Raw genomic sequence first — 26,211 nt, forward strand, 5'->3', positions numbered from 1 at the left:
TAAGCTACCCCACAGCCCCATATATACAGAGGCTTAGAAGTGTTAGTCTATCCTGGTTGAATAAAGGGATATTCAGGGCTATTTAGGGTGGTCACACTTGCAAACTTAAATGATTCACATCATCTTATCCCAGCTTGTGTAAATGTCATGTATATACTCCTTGCAGGTAATATATCACTTACAATGTTACAAGATCATAACTAAAATTATACACACTTTGTAATAAGGAACATATTAAGTATAGTCATATGAAATTGTGTGTTCTGTAACTTCTTTCCAATAGTATATGTTGCTATGCAATCCGATACTCCCAGCAACACTTCCACACAGTCTCATCACAATCTAATTAACCGACTTGCTGAGAAAAATACTTAGAAACAGATCAATGTTTACACATTCATGGACCAAAAATAATTAGAGAAGGGTAAATCAGTAATTATAGACAGCAGGAAAATTGCCCTCATGTGATTGAGCCATCACAGAAGCTTCCCTTGGCACAACACATCCCCAAGCCAGATAGAAATACTTACATGTTAATTCTAACATCTTTTCACCCTTACTCATTTAGCCGACTCTAAGGTGAAGGTCATGATCGTGTAAAAAACAATCTAATGCTATTAAGGTGCGATAAGTGAGCGATGTGTGTGTTTTATATCTGAAGTCCACAATGGTTCTGATTTCTTTCCTGAAATGCTGTCCTTTAATTTGTCAACAAGAAAATTAACGAGATACTGGAGGCAAAGAACGATTGTGTCAAATTACAACCCAGCAAGAGAAAGGTCAAAGTTAACACAGCCGATGGATCAGATTAAGCATTCCACAGTCATGAAGGATGATAAAAAACATTGTTAGAACTGAACCCTTTATCTGACAATCAAATGTTGACAATTCAAAGTGCATTGATCAAAATAAAATAAAACCCATTGTAACTGGAATTCCTGCTTTTATACAACACAATTACAAGGATAGGGCCTGATATTCAGTGTTACATTTGTAGCCAGCTTTTCCAGCCATATGAAGATAGGAAGAAAGGGCTCCATATTTTGTGTGAATCTGGAGATTTGAACCTGGGTGTCCAGTGCGCTGATCAACATCTTAACCACCAGGCTGCCTATCTACTGGTGACTCTGCTGCCACAAGGAAGCAGCCCCTATCCCCAACCACTATCCTCCAGCAACTATCCTGTATCCCTCAACCACTATCCTCCAGCAACTATCCTGTATCCCTCAACCACTATCCTCCAGCAACTATCCTGTATCCCTCAACCACTATCCTCCAGCAACTATCCTGTATCCTTCAACCACTATCCTCCAGCAACTATCCTGTATCCCCAACCACTATCCTCCAGCAACTATCCTGTATCCCTCAACCACTATCCTCCAGCAACTATCCTGTATCCCCAACCAATATCCTCCAGCAACTATCCTGTATCCCCAACCAATCCACTATCCTCCCTCAACCACTATCCTGTATCCCCCTCAACCACTATCCTCCAGCAACTATCCTGTATCCCTCAACCACTATCCTCCAGCAACTATCCTGTATCCCTCAACCACTATCCTCCAGCAACTATCCTGTATCCCCAACCAATATCCTCCAGCAACTATCCTGTATCCCTCAACCACTATCCTCCAGCAACTATCCTGTATCCCTCAACCACTATCCTCCAGCAACTATCCTGTATCCCTCAACCACTATCCTCCAGCAACTATCCTGTATCCCTCAACCACTATCCTCCAGCAACTATCCTGTATCCCTCAACCACTATCCTCCAGCAACTATCCTGTATCCCCAACCACTATCCTCCAGCAACTATCCTGTATCCTTCAACCACTATCCTCCAGCAACTATCCTGTATCCCCAACCACTATCCTCCAGCAACTATCCTGTATCCCTCAACCACTATCCTCCAGCAACTATCCTGTATCCCCCAACCACTATCCTTTTACTGAAACTAAATTCCATCAAGTCATAATGATTGATTATGACATTAAAATTCATCAGACTGCCAGTCTGCAATCCTTGAGGAGACTGTTTTTCAATGTCTGGTTTAGGATCCAAACATGTGAGACAAAACAAGCACATGACTGCTGGCTGGGTGACAATTGTCATGCATACACTAGCAATACATGTGATTTCCATGTGATGACCAGTAATCACTACATACTGTTTACAAATAACAAAGTTCTTAAAACTCATATGTGATCTTGTGTGAATATTCATGTGCTCCAACGTATTGTTTTGTTGATCAAGATGTCATTGTTGACATCACTGTGATGTGAGACAGGAATGGCATCACTTGAGAACATATCTGAATATTGTTGACATAATTCAAAATAAACATATTTTAATTTGACAGTCATGTTTCTGATGGGGAGGATATATAACAATTAAGAGAAAAACTTTTAATTAAAACCTATTACACTCACACGTTTCACGAAAATCATGCAAGAATTTATGTCTCAAACCTTGGTTGGGAAATACAAGAACTCTGACACATGTTTCATATACTGTGTACATTGTATACCACACATGCTCATACAGTCATCTCCATATATCGCATCCAACAACTTGAGTCATCAGTATCCCACAATTCTTTAACTCATGGGTCATGCAGTTAAAACTGCAGTAAGTCCATGTGTTTAATTCAAACGACAAATTGTTAGAAGCTCTGGGAGAGATGTCAGTCTGCAAAACCCTCACAATAAAAACTGCAACCAAAATGTCACCTCAACTTATCCCTGTAACATAAACATACTGTCACAAATACATGGTAACACTGTAGCATCAGCTCCAGACAGGCTTCCAATGTAAACAAACATGGCCAGAACTTCAATGCTAAAAATACAAAACCACATCCATCCCAAATTTCCCAAACCAACATAACTGTAAATCCATCAAGACAAAAGTATACTCACTTGAAATTAGGGAATTAAACTTGTAAACATTGTCAACTCCATGATATATTTCACCTTTATCACAGACTTGCAACAGATTTGCTGAGTTTGCTAAATCTGTAAAAGGTAATTTAACCACAGCACAATTAAACTCCACCCTCATGGCACCTTGGTTGATGAACAAATTAACACACACACGAAAATAGACTCCCGAACATCCAGTATTCCGACAGAGCTCTCACTTCCGATGTTATCCTGCCCCAGTGAAGCGGTGCCTGAACACAAACAATTGACGTTTTCAACTCTCAAAGACAGCCATGAGAACAGAGTGTTCCGTCAGCAGGATGGGAAAACCCCATGTCCACGAAAACAGAGATTGGACACAGGTAGTGAGTATGAGATGGATACAGGCCGAGGCTCCAACAACACTTTCAAAAATAACTGCCAGAGAGGATAAAAAACACCATGCAGTTATCAGTGCGATGTATCAGATTACAGCACAGCACTTCCATGTGGAACTCTCCCACAGCAAGTCTGAGAGAGAGAGAGGGATGGATAGGCAGAGGAGGGAAGTGTTGAGAGGCAATTAATGGCAGTATGGTGTAACGGGGTGATGCTGGGACATCGATACAATCTACCATGTTCAGGGAATGATAGTGAAAAATGCTCTCTTAATGTGTCCCTAACCCTGAGTGATTGACCTGAAACTGATGATGGGATGTGTGGATGCAGAATGTCAGAGTAACAATCACACAATAAATTGTCCACTGTACTGCTTTGGGATCAAGTGTGATGTTTTCCTAAAGACTCACATTACTTATTAATGTTACACTTTTCACGGTCTTGTAAACATTTCTATAATACAACAAAAAGGGATATTTTATATTTGTGATACAAGAAATTACATATCCTCTTGAAAACACATAACATACAAAATGGTGAAATGTTAACATTTAAACATGTTAATGAAATAAGCTCTGAACAAAGCTTCCTATGTTATTTATTAATGAATTCCAAGATACAGAGGACGAGTTTTTGTATCTTGATTGATGATGGTAATGTAAACATACACAGTGAATTGAATATTCCCTAAAGACGATCACAAATCTTGCAGATATGATTTCACTATCAATGTATCTCATGAACAATAACTAAAAAATTACCTGAAGCTGTTGTCTTGTTATGAAATATTCACATGTTTTAAATCAGTGATTTGGCGAGTAATGTGGGCTACATTCCATCACACATCGCTCGCATCGTTTCCTCGTTGTGACACAAGCTACACTATCCCAGGATAGACTGAATCCTGCCACCAATTTCTTACCTGCCTAAATATTTACTCAGTCAAGGAAACTGACATAATGTTTCTCCTCCAAATACTTGTACAATCAACAATCTGTGAGCAAGTAGGTTAACTGTTTGAGGAACAGCATCCTTGACATACCTCCGACATGGCAGTACCTCAACATCAGCAGTCTACATGGAAGGTTCAGTAGGTTAATATGTTATGGAGCTAGGTAATTATGGTTTGTATACACCACCTGGTCACTGCCTGGACATACACCCTGTAGCCGTCACCATCACCTGACCTCTACATTCATCAGTGTAAACTATGGCAGGAGGTGATAAGGAAGAACTCCCTGGGTCAGTGAAACACAGGAAACAATGCTCTCTCATACACATGGAGGGAAAGGATGTCATGTATACCATGGTACTAATGTATCGATACGTTTTTAGAGTGGATACGGCATTAATAATATTTACTAATATATAATATATATTTCGCTGCTGCAGAAGCCTTTAAAGTCAAGATTGCTTTGGTTAGGATGGGCAGAAAATTCAATTCTAAACATTTAATGGATCAGCATTATGTTATCTAATTTCAGGTCTTGACAGAAATCTGTACAGGTCTTGACAGAAATCTGTACAGGTCTTGACAGAAATCTGTACATGAAGACCAATTGTATTACTATTTGATATCTCACGATAAGTTTAAGTTTGTATATTGATTCCAGTGAATGACACATATATAATTGAGGTATCAAGTTTATATGAAAAAGATTTCCCTCTGCTCCCATTTAGTAAACTTGGTTGAGTTCCTGGTTCAGAAACACGACTGCTATCCATCTCTCTAGTAGTGTACAATATTGATGAATAATTCCCCCGATGACAAGGAATAACACAATTACGTATACACCAATGTCAACATATCAAAGGATCCAGACAACCTGAACCATGAAGGAAATAAATATTTTATGCAAATGTCATCAAAACACTGACCAATAGAGTTCATCAGATATCAATCTGAATCTCTTGCCTCCGAAGACAACCCTGATATGATATACTGACAGGATGTTATCTGCACCCCTGTTATCGGACACACTTCAGATGTGTGCTGGCGTCGTCCGACTGTGTTCTGGGTGGACGGCCTGCGCACCTGTCAGATAGCCACCTGTGTACCTGCACTTCTACACTTACTACACACGATGCAGAGTAAGTGAGGGAGGTGGGTTTCATGCCACAAGTATGAAATCAGAAAAGAACCTTCATAAATAAGCACATAGTGTTTTCAGCTTTATGATGAATTACATACCTCTGTGCCTGGACAGCCACAAAATGTAACACTTCCTAAACATCCAGCTCATGCCACAACTACCTGCTTCTGAATGTTGCTGGTCCACAAACAGTTCTATGTTCCTGTGATGATGGGGAATAGGACAAGGTTACCATGTTGGTAACTTCTTTGAGTGGCATTAGAAGTTGGTGTGATGAACAAAGGGGAGAGTTCTCTAGATACACTTTATAATACAGAAGTTGTGTATCCATACAACTCTCCCTGTTGTTAACCATGGTTATTTTTAAATATGTAAAGAATCACAAATAAACGTTTTACTGCTACTGATACCATCCATCTGAATGTCAAACCACACCATAGTCTTTCTCACAGTCCCTGAACCACATTATTTTCCCTACTGCCTAGCCCTCCCTGCAGTGCTAAAGCCCTAAATGAAGTAAGTCTATATTTCCCCAGGCACAGAATCTCTGGTCTCCCATGGGCTCCTTTTCAATATAAATGGGTTTACTTCTAAATTATATATTCAGAGACTAAACGTAAATCTAACCACACCAACTCACAGACAAACCCTTGACGTATAACACTGCACCATTCCGTGGAAGTGTACACCTAACCAAATCAACATCTTCTACCAGAGAGATATTCTGCTGACCTGGCATATTGCACATCTCAGTCATGGCACCTGTCTGTGTGAGCGTGACACAGTGTTTCCATATACCGTACTCTGGTGTAAATGGGCTATAGCGTACATATATCATACAGCTACATATTTCAGTGTTCTCATATATCATACTGCAGTTGAAATGTGCTATGACTTACATATATCAAACAGGTATTTATATCTATTTGCAATATATTCCATATATCATAAAGTGTTTGTCTCTATGTGCTATAAATATCATGTATCATACAGCTGGTTATTTAAATGTTCTATATATTCAATGTTCATTTTTATGTATAAGATCTATATCATACTGCTATTTATCGGCATGTGCCATATGTACACATATTTCTTGTAACATTACCATATATGTCATACAGTTGAAAATATAGACGTCAAATAGACAGATCTTCAAGAAGGAACACAAATGTGAATCATGCTTCTGGACGTTTAATTAAATCATGAGCTGACTAGTTCTTTGTCTTTTGATCTCTCACATCTTCATTTAACTGCTGTCATCATTCATCCTCTCCCTTCTTCTTCCCTCCAAACAAAATATTTCCTTCTTCCTTCATTGTTTATCTTTAATTCTTTCCCTTCCTCAAATCCCTTTTTTCCATTTAGCATTTTTCTTCCATTCGTTTGCCTAATACTTTCTCTGTATCACACAATCATCTCATCTACATGTAAACCCTCCCTTCCAGAAATACCTCACATCCTTATCTTCTTTCTTGTAATAAAACTACACATTTTTCAGAATCATTAACATGTTTATCACTCGGCCTATCTTGATGCATTTGTCATACAACCGAAAATTCCACATTTCTGAAAATATCTCAACAGGTTTTTACATCTAATGCAGCAGAAACCTTGTTGACTTTTAATCAACAAAATGTGCCCCGGGAAAAAACACAACCTGTAGAATTTTTGGTGTTTAACCAGAGAAGTCACATGACATCCCCTCTACAACCTCGGACTCCCTAAGGGCAGGTATCCTACACATTCCAGCACAGATTACGTCTATCAGGTAGAAGTAATTATGCAATGGTCTGTTTTCGTCCTGCCACGTGGCACCTGTGTGAAGGGCTTTCTGCGAGTTTACTGTTATCTGATGGGAGATTACTTCTGCATCTGTGGATAACTCAGGGAGGTATGGTGCCAGTGGCGAATCAATTAATACAGGAATGAAGGACTGTTGGATGATGGTGGATGAGAAAACAAAAAGTAAATAACTATTTGCAGGTGGATGAATGAATGAATGAATGAATGGGCAAACAAATGAAAGAACGAAAAAATGACCCGATGAAATAAAAATCAAACTGAATAAATACATGCATGAATGAATTTCAAGCTGTATCAATCAAATTAAGGCACATAAATACTTTAATAAATGAATGATAGCTAAAAGATGAATACACAATGCCATTTAGAATGTGGTCAAATGTAACATGTTATATTTGGGATTACACATTCTCAGTGAAGTACAGATTCCAGTACTTTTGTTGGGTTGAGTCCCATCCGGATTCGAACCCACACCCTCAGAGTCAGGCACCTAATCGCCAGCTAGAAGAATAATATGATGGGATGAATGAGAGGTGAGGTGAAATTGGGTTTACCATCGTGCTTGAAAATATTTCGTTCATATGACGACGTGCATGCATGTGTATGTGTATGTGTGGCTGTTTGTACTAGACCAGACTGAAGCTGGTTTTATAGTGCTAGCCCACTGAGATACCATGCCGCAGTGAAGCATGAATACCCCACTCAGACACATTAAACTGACTCTGAGCCTACCAGTCCTTGTTGTACCCATTAATGCCGAGCGCCAGGCAGGGACCAACAAGTACCATATTTTAACATCTTTTGGTATGACGCGGCCGGGGATCAAACCCGCGACCTTCCGCTCTCTGGGCGGAAGCTCTAACCACTACACCACCGATGAATGACAGGGATGAATGATTGATTACTGGATGAATGAATAGAAAAAAAATGAAGTATAGATGTGTGCATTAAAATGATGTGAATGAATGAAGGAAGAAATGCTGAATGATTGTAGTTGAAAGAAATCGTTGGATTCTTGGCTTAATGAAAACATAATTATGGATTACAACTTGGAGAGAGATGGAGGAACCAATGACAGGTGGATGAATGGACAGAAGAACTGAAACCATCCATGGATGAATCAAACACATTGTCAATAAATTAAGTTTTTTCAGTGAAAGTGCAGTATGAAGGTTAATATGTAAGCTAAATTTTGGCACCAAAATATCCAAAACAACAACAGCAAGAGAGGGACAGTAATGATCTGAAGACATCAAAGTTACGCCAGTAGTAGTAACAAGACGATGTCCATGTTGCTGCACACGATGCACATGTCAGTAATAGTAGCTTCATTCATCAGTGTCAGCACAACTGGGCCACGTTTCCACCCACACGTCTATTTCATCAAATACCCGTCAATTTCAATCTATTTCTTAACAAACCACTTAAATCCAGCATCAATAAACGATGTACACCATCTCACATTCATGTTCTTTTCATTGCCGTCGTGCTCTGAAACCATCGCGTGTTGAACACAAGCAATACATTCAAGCAGCAACCATACAAAGAAGACTCTTTTTCATCTGAGTTTAATGCACCTGAATGCATCAATGGATGGTGAATGGAGTCTTTCTGTAGTTACATTGTCAATACTCGCATCATTTTGTCTGATTAGACAGACAGCGTACACCCTGTACACAACATGGAAGCTGCTACACCTAATTTGAAGCAGGATTAGAACTGAACTCAAAGCTTTACTCGCCCAGTAAAGAGACTCATGTAAAGTTAAAACCATGGGGAAACGGCTAGAGTAAAGTTCTCCATATTACGCCTACCTTGGTATAAATTCCAGCAGATTTAACTCCTTTAACTCCTTTTGCATGTGAGCAGGTATTATATGATCTTGATAAACTAGAAGTCATTGCTGAAAGTACTGAACAGCCTTGATAGGATATAAATACTATTTATTTACGAATATTATTTCAATTCCTCAGTTTTGGATTAGATTGCTGGATATGTAAGACTGGTAATTTACAAAAAGCTGTGTATGTTAAAGAAAAGGCCTAACTCTTCCATATATTACTACAGTTTATCTGTTAAGGACATGACATATTAACAATGAAAATTCATACAAAAGAAATGCAATATGCTTGTACTTCTATTCAGTAGTATATATCACCACTACACTGTAGGTTTTTCCACACAGAGCAACAGGGTTGAGATGTGCTAATGGCATCCATCATGCTGCTGAAATTAATGAGAGCAAGCCCCTGGTCTTGAACTCTCTTCAGTCGCATAGATGTGAGGGGTTTGGAGCGACATCAGACAGTACCCTACATACCAACCTACTGTAGTTGTCAGCCATTTGTACCGAATACTGAATTGAGGAAACTATCAATGGAAGTGTGTTGTTCAAATACATCTACCTTGTTACTCAAACAAATGAACAAACATCATGAGTTGTGAGGGAAGCAGCACTTAACACCACACACTGTCCAAATACGATAAGTTGTCCATTTAGAAGTACTATTTGCATAGAATTCAGGCCATTATTAAAATTGCTTAGCATAAATATCTGCTGTTCCTCTTGAGATATTGTCGTCAACATTGTCCTGTTTAAATCTAAAAAATAGATACATATCTACCATACATACCTATGAAAAAAAAAATGTAGCGTGAAGCAAATCATATAGTTTGTAATGCATATCATACATGATTTACTTGAAATTAAAGGTATTCAAACTTATGCAGTCTCTTAGGTATTTCTTTTTCATTGGAATAATTGTTTACCTCCTTTAAATGATTTTCTATGCTATCTTTTTTATCAGCATGCCTCTGAATAATCAATAACACTAGACTACATGTAGGACACACTATTCATTCAATGATAAATGAGCAGGTCAAATCTCTTAAGTAAAAGCAAAGGCTTCAAAGGCTTTATAATTGCATCTAATATATAGTACCACTGAGACAGACTCAACAAAGTTGTTAATTTCACTGTGATCCTATTTCCTGAAACTGACCCTTTGTGTTTACCTCCATATCCCATCAGAATTCTTTAACCATTAAGTACAACTTTCACTTTCATCAGAGTATTTCCCTCAGGTATTCCCCTTCGATAGAGTGACCCCGTGCTAATTACCATATCACATAACAACATAGTATAACAAGCAATATACACCACACCAGCAAATATGTAAACACACCATGTTCATATCACCCACCTGTGAAATATACAATCCAATACGAACAACTTATTTCAGTGTAATCCACATTAGCACGGTCATTATAGCACCTTTCACTGTTAACTCTCAGCAACAGAAACATGTGCAATCAGGCCAGGTAATATGGGTCAAGACAGTTTCTAAAGTACTGATCTCTCACTTGGCCCACCCTGAATAGTCTGACGTACACACTCCAAAGGCTAGCCGACTCGCGTGCCTGTACAACCCCTCACGTCCGCCTCCCAAACTCCACTCACTGTTTCCAGAACACTGGCTTTTCATCAGATCTTCTGTAGGAGCTTGGTTAGATCATTAATCATGCTGTTATATAATTTACAATGGGAGTTGTTAACAGGTAGGTTTTTCCACCTGCTTGACTGTAGACAGGGAGGTGGGATGAACCGATTACAAGCATTGTAGCAGAGACGCAGGGCGAGATATGCTGACTCGAGGCAGCGTGTACCACGTCAATTGCGATACTAACAACTACCTGATTGATAGGATTACTATAAAGTGTCTGGGAGGACGGTGGCCATAAATGAATTGCAACAGTAATATAAAGACTAGATTTCTCATACAAGTCATGTAATTGTAGTTTAATGTCACTATTCATCTACTTCCTTTCTAATTTCCTCCTTACATAATCAATTTTCCGAGTATTTCTAGGCATGTATATACATGGCTATTAATTGATATTAGTCCATGTCTGACATTACACAGTCAGATATGTAAGAAATTGGTTATATTGTAATTTGCATTTAAATAATTGCTTAAAAAAGTCTTTCTCAAAATATTGAGACATCATTATTTAGACAATACATTAACATTTATCAATCACTTTGAATTTCATATGAAAAACTAAGCAACTTTTCAGAGCACATGTTATTCAAATAATGAAAATTAAGATTAATATTGTTATTATTATTACTATTAATATTATTATCATCACAATTTCTGGAATATCCAATCTTGTTCATTCTAAATTAACAATATATCCATTTATAAACACAGTATTAACCAATTTTTCAACACCTTCATCCAATACTCACTGATCTATGGTGTTATACCATGTAAGTATTCAATCTGCCATTTGGTACACTCAGACAATATCATACCCACTCACTTTATTGTTCGTAGACACTTGATTCTAGCAGTATTGAAGTCCCCTGTGAAATATAACTGAATCTAGCCTTCTTTTAAAACCTTGTGAATAACATGATTTCACATGGGACATTTCATATACAACTGTAACATCTAAGTTGGCACATTTTTCCATTAATAACCACTGATGTGATTTAGATAGGAATGAACAATAATATTCTGATTTTGTATGCCACACAGTAGCTGATCAAAGGTCAAGGTTACAAATTGTTTTTCCCAACCACCACTCACATAGTATATCATTTCATGCCTGGTGCTGAATAACTACTTCCTGTCTCATTGTGAGACACTAGAAGGTAAATAACAAAAGCTAAATAATGGCTGTCTGTAAATAACCAAATCTGGATGGGACAAAGTAGTGATTGACATTATGAGCACTGATATTCATGGGGATGCAAGTTTATTAAATGACCATTGAAGCTCGTGAAAATGGGTAAAATGAACAAATGAACAGTGCACCCCCTTTTCTCAAAAAGCTGTATCCGCCCCTGATTGAGTCAGTCTTGCTGTCTGACCTTCCCGTCCCATTAATCGGCTCCAACGACAAGCAGGGTTTGCTGAAGAAATATTGTAACAAATATCTTCTTGGGGATGGCACAGGGTACAGGGTCAGGCAATGCAATGTAATTCAAAGGTATTTTGCACCATAAACAATAGCAAGTGTGAAACTCAATATACTGGAGTCAAGTTGAAGTCAGTCATAGTAAAAATGGAGCCTGAATGCACAAGCAAGGACATCATAAGGATGTAAAGTCAAATCTTACATTGCCCTTGTTAACACAGCTTGATCTCTACAATATTTCACTTATGAACCAATGGCCAGTAAATAATTAATTCTGAACCTGACAATCCAGTGATTGATGTTGAGTATCACATTATCAGCCAAGTCACTGAGTCGGACTACCTCATCGATCCCATCACAGAGAACATCTACTGTGCCAAGTAGTGATAACATAGGGTAACAACACCATACAGGTATGGCAGTCTATTAGCCCCCTGGGATACTTTCAACAATACTAAAACTGATCCTGGCTTCCGCATGTTTCCATCCCTGCTTATTAAGCCCCTTCATGAGACCAACATGGCTTAATGTGACTCCTGCTGACCCCTATGGGTGTCAGTGGTAAATGTGTTTTCTGCACATTTCAGTTCTACAAGAAATACAAACTGTTAATACATTTTGTGCCTTATAATTATGTAATTTTTAGAGTAAAATTGATATTTTATACTTATCCTGACTCATGCTCTTTTTGCTTGTCTTCTTCTTCTTGCGAACATAGTGGAACACTTGTATCTCCCTAATTGAAGCTCCCTTCAATGTAAAATCACTAATTAGTACATCACGAGTTACCTCCCTTCCACAAGCTCGGGAACGAGGGCGCCACCTCTACCCATGTGCCTCACTCTCTCCTCATATACTGAGCCCAACATTTGAATTTACAGGGAAATCCAAAGTGTTATGTGGGGAGGATGGGAGGAAGACCTCATGAGTCAGGATAAGTATAAAATATCAATTTTACTCTAAAAATTACATATTTTTTCCTTATCCTGACTCATGCTCTTTTGCTTGTAGAATCCTACGGAAAAGGAGGTGGGAATATATAATACTTTGGATTTTAATAATTAGTGATTTGAACTGTGATGATTGTAATAACCCTATGGGAACTTCATAAAGGCACTGAACTGATGAATTCCTGCTGCTAACTTATCAGCTGCCATATAAAGGTTATTACAATGTACTTATTACAATGTACTTATTATGATAAAGTATATATAACATTAATACAATGCTTAAGACTAATAGACTTAAGCTTGTTAAATTGCTAGTATAAACTCCTTAGAGTTTGTTAGCTAAATTACTTTAAGATATAAACATAGTACTAAGCTTAAGATATGCTTAAACTTAAGCCAATTATATAATAGCAAAACTCTTTAGAGTTTGTTAGCTAATATACTTATATGATATAAACATAGTGCTGAGCTTAAGATATGAATAAGCTTTAGCTACATATATAATAGCAAACTCTGTAGAGTTTGTTAGCTAATATATTTTTACAATATGAGTATAGTACTGTGCTTAAGATATAATTAACTTAAGCTACATATACAATAGCCAAAACCTCTGTAGAGTTTATTAGCTAATAGACTTATATTGTAACCATAGTATTAAGCTTAAGATATGATTAGACTTAAGCTAAATGTATATAGCAAAAAAACTCCTTAGAGTTTTTAACTAATATACTTTTATGTTAAAAACATAGTACTGAGCTTAAGATATGATTAAACTTAAGCTATATATATAAAAAGCAAAACTCCGTGAGAGTTTGTTAGCTAATACATTTTATAATGTAACCATACTGCTTAAGATATGATGAACTTAAGCTAAATATATAATAGCAAAAAACCCTTTTAGAGTTTTGTTAGCTAATATACTTATATGATATAAACATAGTATTGAGCTTAAGATATGAAGGAAACCTTAAGCTACATATATAATAGCAAAACTCCGTAGAGTTTGTTAGCTAATACATGTTATAATGTAACCATAAAGCTTAAAATATGATGAAACTTAAGCCAAATATATAATAGCAAAACTCTTTTAGAGTTTGATAGCTAATATACCTATATGAATAAGCTTAAGTTACATATATAATAGCAAAACTCCGTGAGAGTTTGTTAGCTAATACATGTTATAATGTAACCATAAAGCTTAAAATATGATGAAACTTAAGCCAAATATATAATAGCAAAACTCTTTTAGAGTTTGATAGCTAATATACCTATATGATATAAACATAGTACTGCGCTTAAGATATGAATAAGCTTAAGTTACATATATAATAGCAAAAACTCCGTAGAGTTTGTTAGCTAATACATGTTATAATGTAACCATAATGCTTAAGATATGATGAAACTTAAGCCAATTAGCAAAAAACTCTTTAGAGTTTGTTAGCTAATATACTTATATGATATAAACATAGTACTGAGCTTAAGATATGAATAAGCTTAAGCTACCTATATAATAGCAAAACCCGTGAGAGTTTGTAAGCTAATATATTTTATAATATGTGTATAGTACTATGCTTAAGATATAATTAACTTAAGCTACGTATATAATAGCCAAAAACTCTGTAGAGTTTATTAGCTAATGCATTTATAATGCAACCATAGTACTACGCTTAAGATATGATTAACTTAAGGTAAATATATAATAACAAACTCTGTAGAGTTGTTAACTTATATATTGTATGATGTAATAATCATAGTACTGTGATGATAAAAAAGAACTTAAGCAAATTATATATAGCATGTAGCTATTTAGTACTGTTATAAGATAAGTAGAAATCTGTAAGATTGACTTATCTTCTCGAGGAACTGTCAACTGTTGTGCGAGGACCCTGGAACCGAATTGGTGGATACCTGAGACGTCCTTGACGGTGATATCTCTCAGATAATGGTTGGCAACCACCATATCGGATCTCCAGAAATAACCCCTCCATAATTTCAAATAACATTTGTGTAAATCAATTGTAGCAGTTAGCTCTAATATCATGAGTATTAGAAGCTCATGGAGGGTCGGATCGGGTCCATCAGTCTTGTAGGCACATAGTATGACAGTTCTGATCCAAGGAGATGGTAGTACATGAGACTTCCGTCTCGCGTAACTTGAATATAGAGGAAATAATCTGATGCATTTTTCCTCCTGTTTGGTTCGGTGGAGATAAATTTACAGTGCTCTTGCTGGCCATCGTGATAGAATCATCGTGATCATGAAGTCCAAGTATGTCATCCAGGCGTGTTCATAAACCTCACTTGTGAGGTGTTGGAGCACTATATACAGATCCCGGTTGGAGCTGAAACTTCCGCTTTAATCCTCCAATCAGAAAGCTTAAGTAGGTTTACTCACCATCTAGTTGTGTTAGTAGTTTGATGATGAAATTCAGTTGTAGACTGAGACGCTGTGGATTTAGATCCACTTGTATTCCGTCGCCTAGGTAAATTCGCTGCTAAGTCCTTTTGACGATGTAGGTGCACAACCAGGTGTGTCTGTCCTCGCTTGAACTTTTATGTAAAATCGCCTCGACTGCCGTGTGCCCTCGCCCTAACTTGACAGGGGAGGTCTCTAACCTGAAGAAAGCAGCCCAATCATGAAGGTTCAGATTAACTGGACTGTAAGGAGGCTTGCTCGCTCACTGATATATAGTTGTCACTTGTAACGCGAGTCTTGAACTGTGAACTAAAGACCGACCTTCTGCGAGGTCGTTGTCCATCGCGTCCAATCAGAACAAGGCATTTTGATTCTGTAGAATACCCGCTGTGATGTCACCGTGTAGCAGGAAAAACCTTGTATAAAATCTTGCCGCCGCTTATATTAGCATAATCGCCGGTCTTCACCGTAGCTTTCCCGGTTACCCGAGTGACCACGTGTTTCGAGGGTTAATGGTAAACGCTGCGAAACCTCCGGTAGCCAAATACCTCTTCTGTAATATTAATGCTGGGTAGGTTATTTTCCTGCCTGTCGCGGAAAGTAACTTCAGTTTTGGATATAATTCGACTTCCTTATATAAAGGTACAATAAACTTGCAAGTTGTCAGCTTGTAGACTGTATACATGAATGTATCGTCATAATTGTAGAATTAAAGCTGAACTTGTTGTACATATTACTTCTCAGAAACGCTTGACGATTATGAGTTATACTCGCTGTAACAGGTTGCTGTTCAATTTCGATATTGAATTGTCTGCAGATCTGCGTAATGGTCACGCATGTAGATAATCGTGATCGTAGTGTGGGATAGCATATTCTAGCAATCTATACGGAAAGTTGATTTCTGTGAATATCTATGAAACGCCGCTGACTAATTTATATAGCTTACGCTCTGTGTTGTAAATAGCCTGTGCAATTGTTCGCAGAGGCTTATAGACGGCATATGGCATACAGTTGATAGACACTTTATGCGATGTCTTGAACGGACTGGACGAGTAGCCATATATGACGAAAGTGGCTAGTATATGGAGACCTTTGGAGGATACTTCCTCGGTGAACGCCGAGACTTCACGGCTCTCGGCATCCCTTCTAGATCTTCTGGGTGAAGCAGACTTGAGCCACTTAGCCTTCGCGACCTTCGGTTGGTATCGAGTCAGAGCCCCGATCAGTATATATATATGTAATTTTTAGAGTAAAATTGATATTTTATACTTATCCTGACTCATGCTTGCTTCGTGAACGACCTCTGTGTTCAACAGGATGTGGGTCGGCGGCCGCCACTCCTCCGGACGCCCCTTGTAACTGGTGAGGCTCTAGTTCTTCGCTGAGGCGCCTGGGACTTCCTTATCGGGTGTCTAGAGTCCGATCAATATATGAGCCGTTAGCTTCATACAGGGTGTGGTTCTTGCTGGTTCTGCATAAGTAGAGCCGAGTAGATCATCCTATCATCTTCAGAAGTCGCGGTCACGAAATCTGGTGATAAGAATCTCATTGATCGTTCTAGATCTATTAAGGCCAAAGAACATACGCCTCTGGCGCTTTGAACTTACATGCCTTTATGGTAGGCTGTGTCCACATTCTGTGGCACCGCAGCAATCGGGTCGATCGGAGGTAGGGTGACGACGCCTACATCGCCTTCCTTCATCAGGTATGTCTGGCGCTGAGTTGCCACTCTTGGACGGTGAAGATAAATCTAGGTTGTTTACCATCCAATATCTTATCTCAGCGTCTGAGAAGATGATGTCTCCATCATCTTCTGTACCAGCATCGGTGATGAGAGGTTGATGCTCTTCTGATGGTGACCTGTGTGCTGCTATCTCTATGTCGGGTGACGCTGCCGACTTGTGTGGTGACCTGCGCAGGTGATCGACGCGGTGATGTAATGGGAGATCGCCGTGGTGAACGGGCGTGGAGATCGCCTAGGTGATCTGGCGCCTATGGGATGACCTTGAGTCCGCATCTGAGGATGAGGCCGAGGACGGTGACGATCTCTCCCGTCTTCGCGAAAGCCTTCGCGAAGACTGTACATCTGGGTCCTTCGCCGAGGTGGTCTGTGACTTCCTTCTCGGCTGGCTTCTTCGTGGGTTGCTGCTACGCTGACTGGGGTGCCTCTGGGGTGTTGTCGCGCTTGCTCAGGCCCTGGGCTGGCTGCTTCCCGCCTGTAGTGGCCTCCATCATGGTCATGATCTGCCGCAACAGCTCGTCTGGGATGGTCTGGCGACGAAGTGGTCGGTGCCCTCTCTGCGATGACAGCTGCTGAGCCCTCAGGGAAGTCGCCTGACATCAGTGTAGAGACATCAGGCTGCATGGCGATCTCTGCTGATGTCACTGGTCGCTTCTTGGCGTATGACGCCGGGATGATGATCGGTTGATCATCGTGAGAGGCCCAGTTCAGCGGCTGGAACAATCTCGCTGAGAAAGTCCTAGTAGACTTCGTTGATTTCCCCTCAGAGGTCGACGCTGCCCTGGGGTGCGAAGTCTGCGCTGAGTGTTGGTAGCGACGGGACCCTCAGGAAGATCATCGAATATCAGCGCTGGTACATCAGGCTGCATGTTGATCTGCGCTGACATCACTGTTGCCGACATCGGTCATTCTTTGATGTATTATCAGGTATGATGATCGGCTGATCATCATACAGGCCCAAATTCGCGACGGGAACAATCTCGGCTGAGAAAGTTCTAGTAGACTTCGCTTGATTTCCCCTCAGAGGTCGACGCTGCCCTGGGGTGTGAAGTCTGGCGCTGAGATGCAGTAGAAGCCCTCTAGTCTTCGCCGCGACGATGGGATGTCTGGGGAAGCAGGACGCTTGAGGCGGCGGACTACGCCCCACGCCCCACCACTCTAGCGAATACCAGACGGGAGGGGGTCGACCAACCGCAGTAGACTGGCGAGGGTTCAGGTGTATCAGTCATGGCTAGACTCTGCATACGCGACCCATCTGCTGCGCGCGCCTCAAACATAAAGTATTTATTTATTAAAGGCAGAATTGATAAATTAGTACCGCAACTGCCACGCGAATAAAATGAACATGGCGCAGTACAGCTAGGGCATATTAAATGCGGATCAGCAGCAGAATAAAACGTAATCTGCAACAGTACAGAATTTTCATCAACGTAATCCACAGAACAAACATGGCGCCCCGTGAATAAACAGTAGAAACACTACACTAAATATCAATATATAATTGTTGAAGGATACTAGCTAAACCTCTATAGATGTCTATACGAGGTAACTAACTAAATATAATCCAAGGATATAGTGTGTCGGGAGACACAGGCGCTCTCACGTCCAGCTCACTGGGCGAAGAAGGAGAGAGTGAGGCACATGGGTAGAGGTGGCGCCCTCGTTCCCGCGCTTGTGGAAGGGAGGTAACTCGTGATGTACTAATTAGTGATTTTACATTGAAGGGAGCTTCAATTAGGGAGATACAAGTGTTCCACTATGTTCGCAAGAAGAAGAAGACAAGCAAAAAGAGCATGAGTCAGGATAAGGAAAAATTGCATATTTCTGTTCATCTCCATGGCAACATCAAAGATGCATCGTGAAACGTCAAACATTTCTACCATTTAGCCTACCTGCAATCTATTTACGAGACAAGACTGAAGCTATTTTTTGGGCCAAGTATCTTTCTATTTTTAATCGTAAAACAGCAAACAGTGTCAAACACCTGTTTTCTGGCCTGAACAGGAGCTTCAAGCATCAAAGATGAATGAAGCAAGAATTGTCCCACAAAAGTCAGAGTTCACACCAGCCAATGGAATATCAGCAGTATATACAGACCCCCCTGGGACGTCCCAGCTTGATGTGTTTCATGTATAACATCCCTTGTCCGGCATATTCCTCTCCACTGGATGAAATCTAAAACCTGTAAGTTTCATCATAGAAGCAATACCCTCCAGAAAGAAACAGGATAAGGTTATTAAAGATATATTAGGTCAAAACCAAATGTCAGCCATTCCTGATCTTCTTTGTCTACAAAACTCAAATGTTATGCATACCGATATTGAACATATAATTCCCCTCACAACACAACATCTCAGCTTTACCAATGGCATTAGTTACGAGGTATAGTGACTTTTGTTTAGGTAAGCTTGGAACAGTATTCCAGTTATATCACAGCATGTTAGTCTAATGTGGGAGAGGGGCGGCAGGGTAGCCTAGTGGTTAAAGCGTTCCCTCGCCCCAGGTTTAATTCCCCACATGGGCACAATGTCTGAATCCATTTCTGGTGTCCCCGCCGTGATATTGCTGGAATATTGCTAAAAGCCGCGTAAAACCATACTCACTCACTCACTCACTAATGTGGAAGAAAGCAGGAAGGGATGCAAGTTCCAGACAAATACCACATTGATGAAAGCGATGAGCACACGTTTGGTGCTGACAAACCCAGACACATAATTTGGGTGAACTGGGATTCAAACCCCTTGTTGTGTACCCAAGGGAGGCAAACATGAACTTATATGGCAAATATGGCTTCCTTTACTACAGGTCAAGACATAGAGGGGATATGTCATAGCATTTTGATCATTGTCTCTCTCTAATAAATTATCAGAATGCTCAGCTAAACATTTGGCACTGAGAATATTTTAACATAGTAACATAAATCAACAAACCCCCAAGCTTGAGAAGAATTGGTAAAACAATTATCAATGAGTTCATGAACATAAATAACAGTATCTTGAAAGTAAAAAGTAGTGCTAATCAGCTTCAGTGGCAGAGAGATTATTGATGTCATTTCATTGTGACATCATCATAATGGATGACATCACAATGGTCTGCAATGCATCAAGATACAGTTTGTTGCAGTGATATCTCCTGTAGAAGTCAGTTTTGCATGACAAATATCAGTCAACACATTGACAAACCAAGTAGGTCTCTTTAATCAAGTCTCCTATAGTGAAACAGTGGTGTACTGTTGGTCAGTAGGCATTGGTGACAGACTGGATGTGTTTTGTTTGGAAGTAATGCCGGGGTCCATTCAGGTTAGATTACATAATTCAGCTTGGAGACAAATTGAGGAACCGATCAAGAAGAATACAATATGTTCCATACTATCACATGTCCACCGTGCCATATCAAATATATGTCTGTCGTAAAGTATCTGCATGCTTAATAATTGAAATAATGGCTCCTGAGTTAGAAAGGATTCGGTTCAAGTTATTCAAAAACCTGATAAGGACAAAATGACATGTTAACCTCACTCCATGGATCCGTATTTCCAATTTCCTGCATACCCCAAAGCCATTTTCCTTAGCTTATCCAAACATTCTAAAATCCACGAGCATGATAAACCTTATGAGGTGCTCAAGTGCTCTTTGAGGTATTGAGGAATTAAAATTCCTCTGAGAGCGAAATTGATGACAATATTATGGAGACTCCCACTCTGATGATTGTGTGGATGGGAAGTGCCAGGAAGTGCATCATCCCTCAGGGGGATCCATGCTGTAGCTGCAAGCAGGGATGTCTGTGCTGGGGCACGCTGACCTGAGGGCATGGAGGAGGGACTGGCACAGAGAGAGAGAGAGAGAGACATGGGGGGGCCAAGGGAGGCACAATGGAGTGGTAAGGCACAGCCAGGGAGGGTCAGACAGATGGGGTTGGGGTGAGGTTGGAGCAGTCTTATGGGGACATGGGGAAGGGAAGAGGAAGGGTGGGCCAGTTTGATGTGGACATGGGGAAGGGAGGAGGAAGGGTGGGGCAGTTTATTATGGGGGAGGAGACATGGGGAAGGAAAGAGGAAGGGTGGGGCAGTTTGATATGGGGACATGGGGAAGGAAAGAGGAAGGGTGGGGCAGTTTGATATGGGGACATCAGGAAGGGAGGAAAAAGGGTGGGACAGTTTGATATGGGGACATGGGGGGAGGTGTGAAAAAGTTGAATCATTCTGACCCTTGTTTAGAGAGAGACAGGTGGAGTGGGAGGTTTAGACATTGGGGAGGCAAGATATAGGTGGGGTGGGTCTGTGACATCTGGGGACATTGAGATGGGGAAGTAGAATGAAGGGGAGAGGGACAGTGGCTGTAGACCTGTAAGACTCTCATGGTGACATGAAGTGGAGAGACACAGACATTGAGATACCAGGAGGTACAATGGAGGCACGGTGTGGGTGAGGCTATATCATTGGTGTGGGTGGGGTTATATCATCGGGACATGTGGGATGGGTCAGTCTGACCTAAGGATATGGAGGAAGAAGCAGGCAAGGAGGGGCGGGTCAGTCACCTGGGAACTGGGACAAGGAGAGATGTAGAATGAGGACTATTTTCATGGATATACAACTTCTTTATTCTATATAGGCGACGTTTCGACATAGAAGTTGTATATCCATGAAAATAGGCCTCATTCTTTATCTAACTCGTTAGGATGAGAAAGCCACAATAACTCAGTGCTCCTAGTGGCTGCAAGAGTTGTATACTCCCCAGGGAGTTGAGATTGATAATGCGATGTGCCGTTGAGATTGACATTCAATGATCGAGGGAAAAAATACCAGCCCTTGAGCATGCACTAGTGCGTGGATATGTGCGCTATATAAATATCCTATAATAATAATAATAATAATAATAATAATAATAATAATAATAATAATACCCAACTTCTAGAATGCCAGTCAAAGAAGTCAAGGAGAGATGTGACACATGCAGTGATGGGGGTTCAGGATGGTATAGTCTTTTAATTGTGAGCACTGAGATAGGATTCTGTAACCTTCAACATGGATACCATACTGCATATACTGAGTCAGACAGAACTTGTTTTATCTCTTTAATGCCAAGCACCAGATTGGGTATAAAACAAATTCCACCATTAAATATTTTCTGGTGTGACACAGCTGAGGACTGAACCACTGACCTTTTGCTGTCAGGGCAAGCGCTCTATCAATCAGACCACATGGGCAGTGTGCATCAGTGTGACCTTGAAGACCAGGGAGGAGACAGTTTTGATGATACCATTATATCCATGTCATCCTGTCCTTAAAGCAACAACAGCTATTCCTGTACATATGGACATATCTGCAAGCTGTAATCCATGGACAGGGCAGTAGATGCATAGGTCAAACAGACCAGTTGAACATCCCTACCTCATTCAGTCTAGTTCCAGCCATCAAACTAGATTCAGTCTACTGCCTATCTAGAGTATACAGAACCCTGTAGGCAGTCTACTGTTTATCTAGTTCTTAAAACATGACTGTAGGCTGTCTACTGTCTACACCAAATCAACAGTCCAAATAATAAAGTCAAATTGTGTCCTTAATGAAAACATGTCATGATAGAATTGTTTTTATATTTCCAATTTCATTGAAGATAAAACATGTCATATAAGTCATTTCTGGTCATTTCAGACAGGGAGGAACAGGTTTGAATAGAGGTTACCGGAAATAAAAGATTATTTTCTTGGCGGGGTAAGATAACACTGCATGGCAACACAGTCTACATCCTTGACTCACTTGTGTACAGCCATGAATTGTCACCATGAGTGTCCTTCTGAGCCATCTTCACCAAGTGCAACCTGGTCCCATCCCAATACAAGTACGATCTAAGTGCAACCTGATCTACAAGTGCAACCTGGTCCCATCCCAATACAAGTACGATCTAAGTGCAACCTGGTCCCATCCCAATACAAGTACGATCTAAGTGCAACCTGGTCCCATCTCAATACAAGTATGATCTAAGTGCAACCTGGTCCCATCCCAATACAAGTACGATCTAAGTGCAACCTGGTCCCATCCCAATACAAGTATGATCTAAGTGCAACCTGGTCCCATCTCAATACAAGTGCAACCTGGTCCTATCTCAATACAAGTATGATCTAAGTGCAACCTGGTTCCCATCCCAATACAAGTACGCATCTAAGTGCATCTCTCAAGTGCAACCCTGGTCCCATCCAAATACAAGTATGATCTAAGTGCAACCTGGTCCTATCTCAATACAAGTCTCAATACAAGGTATCTCCCAATACAAGTATGATCTAAGTGCAACCTGGTCCCATCCCAATATACAAGTGCATGGTCCCATCTAAGTGCAACCTGATCCCATCTCAATACAAGTACGATCTAAGTGCAACCTGGTCCCATCCCAATACAAGTATGATCTAAGTGCAACCTGGTCCCATCTCAATACAAGTACGATCTAAGTGCAACCTGGTCCCATCCCAATACAAGTATGATCTAAGTGCAACCTGGTCCCATCCCAATACAAGTATGATCTAATACAAGTGCAACCTGGTCCCATCTCAATACAAGTGCAACCTGGTCCTATCTCAATACAAGTCACGATCTAAGTGCAACCTGATATCTCAATACAAGTGATCTGGTCCCATCTCAATACAAATACGATCTAAGTGCAACCTGGTCCCATCTCAATACAAATATGATCTAAGTGCAACCTGGTCCCATCCCAATACAAGTACGAATCTAGTGCATCCAAATACAAGTATGATCTAAGTGCAACCTGGTCCCATCCCAATACAAATATGATCTAAGTGCAACCTGATCCCATCTCAATACAAGTACAATCTGAGTGCAACCTGGTCCCATCCCAATACAAGTATGATCTAAGTGCAACCTGATCCCATCTCAATACAAGTACAATCTGAGTGCAACCTGGTCCCATCCCAATACAAGTATGATCTAAGTGCAACCTGGTCCCATCTCAATACAAGTACAATCTAAGTACAACCCAAACTGCAACTAAACACAATACGTTCCTCCTGCACTGATACTGATTAGACTGTGAACTAAATAATCCATCCGGATAATGATATCAATAGAAGTAACTCAAACCAACTGATCCAAGACCCTTGATGCATGTCTCTAAAGTTTCCATTCACCTCCCATGGGGTGTTGGAGCACTTCAGGTGATAAATTGAAGAGGGAGGGAGTTTGTTTCAAAAGTTAAACATGTATTTTCTTTTTATTGTTCATGAAACTTTTGAACTGCTCCCTTAGAAGACGTGTGTCTAAACAAGATAAAAAAGTTACTGACTTGTAATAGATGAGATAAAATGTCAGTGTTGGACATCAGATTACCAGAAACAAACACATTGTTTCTACTATTGACTCAGTGACAAAGCAAAGCACATGTATAACATACACTCAATATGTGAACCCTGAATGTGGGTATTGGCAGATTTTATGACTGCTTCAACAGAGTCTTGTTTGGCAACAACTTGAAATGCTGAGGTCCATATGACAGGTGAGGTGAAATGGGGTTGAACGTCGTACTTAAGAATATTTCGCTCATATGACAACGTGCATGTGTGTGTGGCTGCTTGTACTAGTCCAGACTTAAGTTGGTTTTATAGTGCTAGCTCACTGAGATATCATGCCGCAGTGAAGCATGAATACCCCACTCATACACATTATACTGGCTCTGAGTCGACCAGTCCTTGTTGTTTCAAGTAATGCAAAGTGCCAAGCAGGGAACAACAAGTACCATATGACGCGGCCTGGGATCGAACATACGACCTTCCCCTCTCCGGGCGGATGTTCTAACGACTACACCTCTAAATGACATTGTGATAAGGGAAGATGTGTAATTAGGTGAACAGCAGCTGGGTCAGGGACCAGGAGATGGTCACATGATGAAGTCTATGGCTGATCTTAACTGTCACCTCACAGACAGTTTCCTTGGTTTAATTCTGTTTCAATACATGCAAAATAGGGTAGCACTTGGCATGAAAACCTGCCCTGCAAGATAGCACCACCTTGCATCTTGTCTACAGTGACACCCTAACAGTCTCCATGACAACTGAACAGCTATGATAACCCTGTTATATATGTTTAGCAATGTTCCAGCAATATCGTGGCGGGGGACACCAGAAATGGGCTTCATACGTTGAACCCATGTGGGGAATCGAACCCAGGTATTTAGCGTGACGAACAAACGCTTTAACCACTAGGCCTCCCCACCACCCCCTACAGTCCGTTTGAGTCAGAAACGACCGATGAATTGCAAATTTTATCATTGTACAAAATTGCCACATAAATATAAATAGTACACATGTTTATCATTTACTAATACCCAACAGCTTTCTTATATTTGAAAATTTTCCGGACTCCACCAAAAAAGTTCTTTAAGAAACTATCATTAAGAAAGGATGGAGACGGCACAGCACAGGCTAATGAATCAATAACTTGGTGGGCACGGCACAGGCTAATGAATCAATAACTTGGTGGGCACTTGTGCACGTGCTTCTCTAACACCTGGCTGTCCCTTTGTCTGCACTCCTCCCTCGTAACAAATAGTGAACTGTGTCAAAATTTTAATGATAGTTTCTTAAAGAACTTTTTTGGTGGAGTCCGGAAAATTTTCAAATATAAGAAAGCTGTTGGGTATTAGTAAATGATAAACATGTGTACTATAAATATTTATGTGGCAATTTTGTACAATGATAAAATTTGCAATTCATCGGTCCGTTTCTGACTCAAACGGACTGTAAATCACAGTGATAATCCAAGTCACACTGTGGCTATGTCAGCAGTGTGGTTACTGTAAACCAATGTTAAAGTACAGAAGCAGCAGGAAGGGTACAGGATTGTCAGATCTGACCAGAATGTCCCTGGCACTGATTCCTACCTCAGACTGTTTGACAGCGGTGGGCTGGATGCGTTCTGCTGTCACCATGTCCCCCATGTCAGGTGTGGTCGGGGTGGCCTCGAACTCATCCACAACGA

At 40.3% G+C, this 26,211-nt stretch overlaps 1 protein-coding gene across 2 annotated transcripts in view; it reads right to left on the reverse strand.

Moving 5' to 3' along the window:
* LOC124265474 (dystrophin-like) overlaps positions 1-3,315 on the reverse strand; it is a 40,049-nt gene extending 36,734 nt beyond the window's left edge. For both annotated transcript variants that reach the window (XM_046700273.1, XM_046700271.1), the window contains exon 1: positions 2,919-3,315. The gene's annotated coding sequence lies outside the window, so the exon portion shown is untranslated. The remainder of the gene's footprint in view (positions 1-2,918) is intronic.
* Positions 3,316-26,211: the final 22,896 nt, after the last annotated feature.

Source organism: Haliotis rubra, unplaced genomic scaffold (assembly GCF_003918875.1).
Source record: "Haliotis rubra isolate DU_JTF1 unplaced genomic scaffold, ASM391887v1 Scf98, whole genome shotgun sequence".
Taxonomy (NCBI): Eukaryota; Metazoa; Mollusca; class Gastropoda; order Lepetellida; family Haliotidae; genus Haliotis; species Haliotis rubra.